The sequence below is a fragment of the Sinohyriopsis cumingii genome, chromosome 4, assembly GCF_028554795.1.
Source record: "Sinohyriopsis cumingii isolate HCF-2022 chromosome 4, ASM2855479v2, whole genome shotgun sequence".
In the NCBI taxonomy this organism is placed as follows: Eukaryota; Metazoa; Mollusca; class Bivalvia; order Unionida; family Unionidae; genus Sinohyriopsis; species Sinohyriopsis cumingii.
In genome coordinates, this window is record NC_142964.1 from 51,173,580 (window position 1) to 51,181,651 (window position 8,072).

Sequence of the window (8,072 nt, forward strand, 5' to 3'; positions counted from 1 at the left end):
CAGGTCTAAAATTATATTTATATGCTAAACTGCATACTTCCCCAACCCTGTTATAATTAATATTTGAATACTCAGTCAACGTAGGAAATCTTTTTACATGAATGGATTCAATTTACATGAATGGATTCAACTCACTATACTTGCATTTAGTGTTAAAATACACATTCGTAATGACTGGCCTGTACACAATTTAAACTAGTCCCTCCTCCACCAGCCAGCTCCCATTAATGATTTCTCTTTAAATATCAAATGGAGATAAACCAGTCTACATAAATAGAATATACTTTGCACCTATAAGAAATGACAGAATATACTGGTTGCAATAATGGCTGGCCGGTACATTGTTAAGATACGAACATACCGATTTTAAATATACAAGACTATACAAAAACATGCAGAAAACACACGTATACGATAAGTGTTTAATGCATAGGAAGTCTATAACAAAATATGGCAGAGAATGTCATACTGATACACTTGTATAATCTTCTCTTCCAAACGTACAGCTATATGCATTACGTGCCTGGGAGTTGCAATCAGATACGGGACTGATTGCGAGCTCTTTACCCTAAGGAGTCTATAGGCGAAGATAAAGTTACAGGACGTGATTTTTCGTAATCAATTTGCAGATGAATGTCTCCTGAAAGCCAAATCTAACTCTGACATGCAACAGAGTATGGACCATATCTCTTCAATTTGTTACAATTTCGGTCTCAAAATCAGTATGAAGTTGACGGAGGTGAGAGTGTCACGTGCAGACTACATCAATGATGAAACCAACGCCAGAATTGCTAAAACATTTGTGATTTTTGGCAGACTTCGCGCAATTATGTGGGACGCATCACTTTGCAAACAAAACTTAATGTCTGCAAAGCCATTGTGTTGCCGACCCTGCTGTATCCATGCCAACCCTACACAGTGTACAGACGTTATGCTGTGAAGCTGAATCATTGTCACGTGGGCTGTCTGAGGAGACTGATGCGAATAAAATGACATGGCAAGGTCCCGTACACTGAGAATCTCACACGGACAGTTAATCCAAGCATCCACCCTCTGCTGATGACATCACAGACGAGATCGACAGCTCACATCACCAGGATGTCAAAAGAGCGAATATCAAAGATCTTCTACGGCGAGCTGAAGGAGGGAAAGAGATCACAAGATTGTCGGCAGAAACGCTTCAAAGGTTGTCTCAAGTCATCCTTCAAACATTACAACATTGACCCTGAGTCACTGGAAGGTGACGAACAGGATCATTCCACCTAACGCAGTCTATTCCAGTAAATGAAGTAGATACAAATTAAGGTTATTGATTATTTATTCATTATTCCCACCTTTAACGGAAGGCAGTGGATGTTATATCCACGTTTGCATCCGTGTTTGTGTCTGTCCATCTGTCTTTCATTTCCCCTCTCTAACATTAAAGGCATTTGAGATTAAGAAATCAGACTTTGTATACTCGTACATCGTTGTTAATAGGCGTGTTGCGTACCTCAGTGGGATATCTATCTTCCTTGTCAAGGTCACTGCACAATATTTAAGTTTTCAGTCAGACTTTTTTGCCGTTCCATAGCTTCCAAAACATTAGAGATCAAAGAAGGAAACTTAGAATGAGTATACATCATCGATAGTACATGTTTTCCTTGCCATATTGATGACCCTAACTTCAAGATAAAAGTCACGGTTCAATATTTTACCTTTTTTATCACACTTTAATGTGTGCTCTATAACGTTAAAGCTGTTTGAGATCTGGAATGAAACTCGGCATATTTGTGCATAATTAATTAAATGTATTACAAGAACTACTTTGGGGGTAGGGACTGTATGTGACTGTCTTCACAATGAAGGCTAGGGATCGATCTTATAAATGTTTCCCTCGCACTTTCCATTCTGCTCTAGAACTTTTTTGTTTTCTTCGAAATGAAGGGATGAATTTTACATACTAACACTAAAGCAGCGTTTTCCATCCAATCCATCTAAGCTCATCTTCAGAACAATTTCGGACACAAGAACCAAAACTCAAAATTCGTGCAAGTACATCCATTTAAACCAGTATCCTGGAATGAGCGGACTCCTGCCTGCAGATGGTCGCCTGCCTTCTTGGTCACTTCCTACCTTGCCTCAGTCGGACACAAATAAGCGTGCAACGCGCGCATGAAACACCTAACATAAATAAGTAGCCAGTGGCAATATGGCGTCAGAATCCTCACACAATTATATCAAGAGGCCTACAAGAACTTCCAAGTGCAACAGCTAGTAGAAGCAGCTAACTACATTTCTACGCTACACAGCTACCATTTCCCCGAAATTACCCGAGAGGAAAAAGGACTGCGGAGAAATGTGAAGAAGTAGAAGAAAAACGGGGAACGTTTGCTTAAAAAGCCCTTCTAAGGGCTACCAATATTGCCTCTTATCCAGGAAACCATTTTGGCTTGGTATCCCGTTTCGATAAAACTATTATGAACACTAACACTTCAATCCACCGCTTCAAAATTGAAACCTTTTATGAACTAACAGTGACCAAACTTTTTATATGTCGCTCAGACATATTAGTTATTAAAATTTTGTAGGGCATCTACAACGTACACTATGTACTAGAATTTTTCTGATTGTTAAGCCTTAGGAATATTTTACAGCTTGTTTTGATTTAATCCAATTGCACAGGTGGCTAACACATTATTGGCATATTAGCATATTTTGTTGTCCATTGGCATTTTTTATTGTCCATTAGTACAAGAATACATTTAACTAAGTACGGGCTGACGTTCTTGTTAGTGTATGACATCCAGCTCCTTCAGCACATGAACGCCTGGGGGATGTGGCACTAATTCCTTCCCCCAGGAACATTTAGCATCCCGCTGTGCGGGAATAAACCCGTCGCACATGCCCGTTTAGGCGCACGCGACGTAAATCAATGTAATCAATCAATCAATCAATAGGATGAATCTTAATATAATTATACACAATCACTAGAAGCTGTTTCGCGTGCCATATTGGAACACCTGTTTTAAGATCAAGGTCATATATTAACAATTTAAGTTTTACATCTCACTTTCATTCCATTTTATGACTTTATAACTGTTTGACATTAACGGACGAATACATTATTATTAAAGGATATTTTGCCTTTCACATTTTGAATCAGTTTAACTTCAAGATGAAGGCAATACTCAAATATTTTAAGTTGGATAGTACAGAATGAAACTCGGCATACTTATATATTTATATATCTTACAAACTTTAAACAATCGCAATGACCTCTTAAAATATAAGGCAAAGTAAAATCATGGAATTATGTTACGCACTGAGGTTAATCTGTGAGGTTAAACCTCATGTTACTCCCATGAAACTTCTTTGGCTGGTCATTTAGGGATTACTAAGACTTGTCACAAGATCTTGAATCACTTCTATTTGCCATAAAGCAAAAGTGATGTTTATAAATACTGCAGCTCTTGTCATACTTGTCAAATGGTAGGAAACCCAATCAGAAGATACATATGGCTCATCTGCAACCTATTCGTGCAAAAGACGAACCATTTAGCAGGATTGTGTTGTTCCCTTACCTAAGACAAAGTCAGGTAACCAATACTTGTTGACCATAATGTGTGCGTTAACAAAGTTTCCAGAGGCAATTCCTTTGAGGAATATTAAATCTAAAACCATAGTAAAAGCTTTGATAAAGTGTTTTGCTCAACTTGGCCTTCCCAAATCTGTCCAATAGGATCAAGAGTCACATTGTAGGTCTGGAACTTCCCAGCCTATTATGATTGAATTTGGCATCAAGTGATTCCAGTTAAAAGTGAAATTATAGTTTGACAGAACTACAATGGAGAGAACGTTTGAGTCTGGTAATAGAGTTCTGTCTCTCTTGCTCATTCTGCAAAATTTTCTTCAGATTAGGTATTACGGCCCTTACAAAGCTAAGAAGAAAATGAATGAATTAAATTATAATAATAGTACTCCTGGGATGTAAATGAATTATATAAGTACCTCGTATTTTGAAAGAGATAGCCATGTTAAACTTGCAATTAATTTAGTTGTACCTGTCCCACTCAGTGAAGATTTAAGTGAAGGAATATCATCGGATTCTACTGATATTGGAGTGACAAATCTTCGGAATTCAGAAATAACGAATGATCTGGACAAGAAGCGTTCACATTTGCAACATCAAGAAAGAAATGAACTTAAACAGTTATTTATTGAATATGAGAACTTATTTCCAGATGTTCCTATAAAAACAACAACAACAACAACAACAACAACAAAAATGTTCCATGATGTTGAAATTGTAAATTCCAAACCTGTGAAACAACATCCGTACAGGATGAACCCTCTCAAACAGGAATACTTGAAAAAAGAAATTAAATATTTTCTTGAGAACAGTTTCATAGAGCCCTGTAAAAGTGACTGGATTTCGCCATGTATACTTGTTCTGAAACCACATAAAACTTTCCGTATGTACACTGATTATAGGAAGGTGAACAGTGTGACTAAAACAGATTCATTTCCATTACCAAGAATCGATGACTGCATTGAAAAGACCGGACATTCCAAATATTTAACCAAATTTGACCTTCTGAAAGGATTTTTGCAAATTCCAATAACGGAAAGAGCAAAAGAAATGTCGCCATTCGTGACTCCAGATGGACGTTATCAATATAAAGTGATGCCGTTTGGCAGGAAAAGGTTGTCAAGTAATTTTCAACGTCTAATGAATATGATTACATCTGATCTAGATAATTGTGATGCTTACATCGATGATGTCATCATCTACAACGACACCTGGAAAGAACATTTAGCGACAATTCGGAAATTCTTTGACAGACTCACTGACGCAATTTGACGCTGCAGACATATATCATGATGTCCCCCACCCTGTCACATTATCCTGAAACTAGGCCGACTAGTCCTAACACTAAACTCTTAATGCTCAGCGTTGAGCGAGGCAGCTGTTAGCACCATTTTTATAAGTCTTTGGTATGACTCGGCCGGGGTTCGAACCAGCGAGCTTCCGCATCCAAGGCTGACGCTTTTACCCATAGGCCATCGGAGCGGTGTTTTATTATGACAAAAGATATTAGTAGTGTATTGTAGGATCTGTATGTTTAATGTACATATGTTGCTTTTTTGTTTGTTTGTTTGTTTTTTAAATGGCGATTAGATCAGACAATTTCGCAGAATAAATGATCAATTACGTAAAAGTCGTTCTCGTGAAAAATTACGTGGCTATTATGCCAAAGAAATCGACTGTTTGCACGAAGTTACAGGTTTGACCGAGAAAGTCATATCATTCACTTGACTATAGACCAACCGTACTCCAATAATTTTATAAATCTGTAAAACCTCTGTAGGTGTCATTTGGTAATGATACGATGTTATCAGGCCGAAATTACATTAGTTGGAATGTAGGAGCTGTTTTGTTGTAGCAACACCACACAAGTACCGTGGTCATGGAGCTGTAGGCTTTTGTAAAGGAACACTCAAGGTAAGGTCAAGGTATACAGTTGGTTTAATTATACACTACACTTATATCTTGGGAACTACATAAAAATACCTATTGGACAGTTATATAGCATATGGGCAATCAGAATTTATATATGGGAAGAACTTAAAACCTCTCATATACTAAACGTTCTGATTATCGATTCAGACACTTGAACAATGAGTCAGTTTGCATTCAAATCTCATACAAAGAACGACTTGGTTCCAGATAATACTAGTCAATCCTTATCATTACAACATTTACTTTTTTATTGACAAAAATAAATATATATATAAAAAATCTGTGAAATGTTCCGCTGGCTTTTCTTTTTCTTTTAATTTGTTACTGTCAAAATGTACATTATTTAAGCCAGTGGAGAAACGTGTTTCTATCTAGCTTGGACTAACATTCCAGTGTCTGGTATCTTGACCTTGACTATGGCTACATGCATATTTATTATCGGGCGACATAAATGTCAAATTGAACTTGTAAAATTACACTTTGTCTAAAAAGATGAATCTAGTATTACTTTAATGCCATCATTGAGTATGGGTATTCGACGAATAAAGCGATAAAATAAAGAAAGAGGAATATTTCGTGGCAGAATTGCCATGTGCACCAAGTTCTGAGACGATAGTTTGGTTAAATAATAAACTTTGACAAATCTGTAGACATATATGCGACAGAACCGAAAAGTCTTAGAACAAATCTGGAGATTTGCAAAATTTGGTCTGACGTTTTGAGGGAGAATTTTTATTATCTTCGACTTCTTATCCCAGTTTTAAAAACTGAAAGCTTGGGTGACTGTGTAGGTAGTTTTCGTCGTTTGTAAGAGAACCTTTGTGCGATTTTTATGTCAGGGAACGTTATTTAGATTAGATCTGAAACAATGATCCGCTACCGTAAAGGGGAGATTGTGCTCACGTGATCACAGACAGCATTGGGGTAAATATATTACACGAGAAACAGGATGTGAAAAAAACATGCAAAGAATAATTTTTATATATAACAGTTTTGAGCACACGAGAGATTTCAGTGAGGGACTGGAAACAACCCTCGTCTCTTGAGGAAAATTCTTCCCTCTGGCAGGTTCACATGTATATATAAATAGTCAGCACCAGTAACATCAATTATATTTTTGTGCTTGGCGGCCTAACGGAGATCAATTAGGAAACAAAAGCAAACGCGAAATAAACGAGATCTTTCAGCATGACGGCATTAATTCACGAACCTCCTCGTTTTAACGAGTTATCGCCATCATGATTGATAGATTTTGTAATTACATTAGTTCCCCCACAGTTTTCCTGCGGGTGTAACTGACACCTTTACTCAAGACTCTTCTGTATCAATGACCTGTGCCAATCTGACCCTTACTGCACCTAGCTTTATGAACTAAAAGCGTCATTGGGAATTGCACTGAAGGTAACGAGTACAAATTTCGTTCAATGTTTTCAAATTTAAATCTTACTTTTTTTGACATTGATTGTGTTGCATTCTGTTTGTTTATTGGAGAAGCTGCATTTTAAAAAGCTCGAGCCTGTCTGGATGCACAATGAAAGTCATCGTCTGTATTCATTAATCAAAATGGATACACAAACGTGCAAAACCACAGTCTAACATTTCGTTGAACAAGCATCGCTCGATTGTTATGGAGTTAGTCCACCAGCCTTGACGCCTGATGATAATGCCCGTTCTTTGAGCCATGTTACTATTTCAAGCGAAGACCTGATGGATGTGCTTAGAAGACTTGATGGATGTGCTTAGAAGACTTGATGGATGTGCTTATATCATGTGATACTAGAAAATCGTTTGGCCTTCCATTGTAAGTACAGAATGTGGAAACGTGTGATCTGCCTTAGCCGTTCTCCAAGTTTAAATTCATTGTCATGTCAGGCACATATTTTCCTACACGCAGATACACAGCTGCTTACGATATTGTTGCCAAGAAAACAAATCATGAATTTTAATGCTCCAAGAGACATCATTTAAATTGTTTTATTTCAAAATTGTCCCTGGGAGGTCTCCCCCCCCCCCCCCCCCCGAACTCCCACTAGCAGGAGGGGGTAACCACCTTTTAATCATCCCTCCCTCGTCCCTACGCGACGAAGGGAATGCCTTCTTAGTTCTATACTTGAGTGTGCCGAAAAATAGTATAGCTTGGAGCCTGAATGTATACTATTTTTGACAGTTGGAAGATACCTAATATTGTACATCAAACGAGCAAAAACTGTGAGATATGAGTGTGAGTGTGTGATTTTGATTTTTAATGTAGCTTTAACAACACCGTGGAACAATTGTTTTTCTTCCTGGATAGTAAGTGTTATTTCCTAATTGCGTATGCCTTAAAAGTACAGAAAATGGCTATTATTCCCCACAAACTTTGCTTTTATGACTAGGACAGTGATATTTTGAAATTTGCCTATTTTCCAAAACACTGCAGATATATTCAGTGCTGAGTAAACTTGGAGTAACTTCTAGAACTTTCCAGTAATATAAATAGTAGTATAAATATGGGGGCCATAAACCCACCAGTTCAGTTTAGTTCCAGCTCCCCAAGTGAATAAAGATCTGCATTTTTCTGAGATGGTAT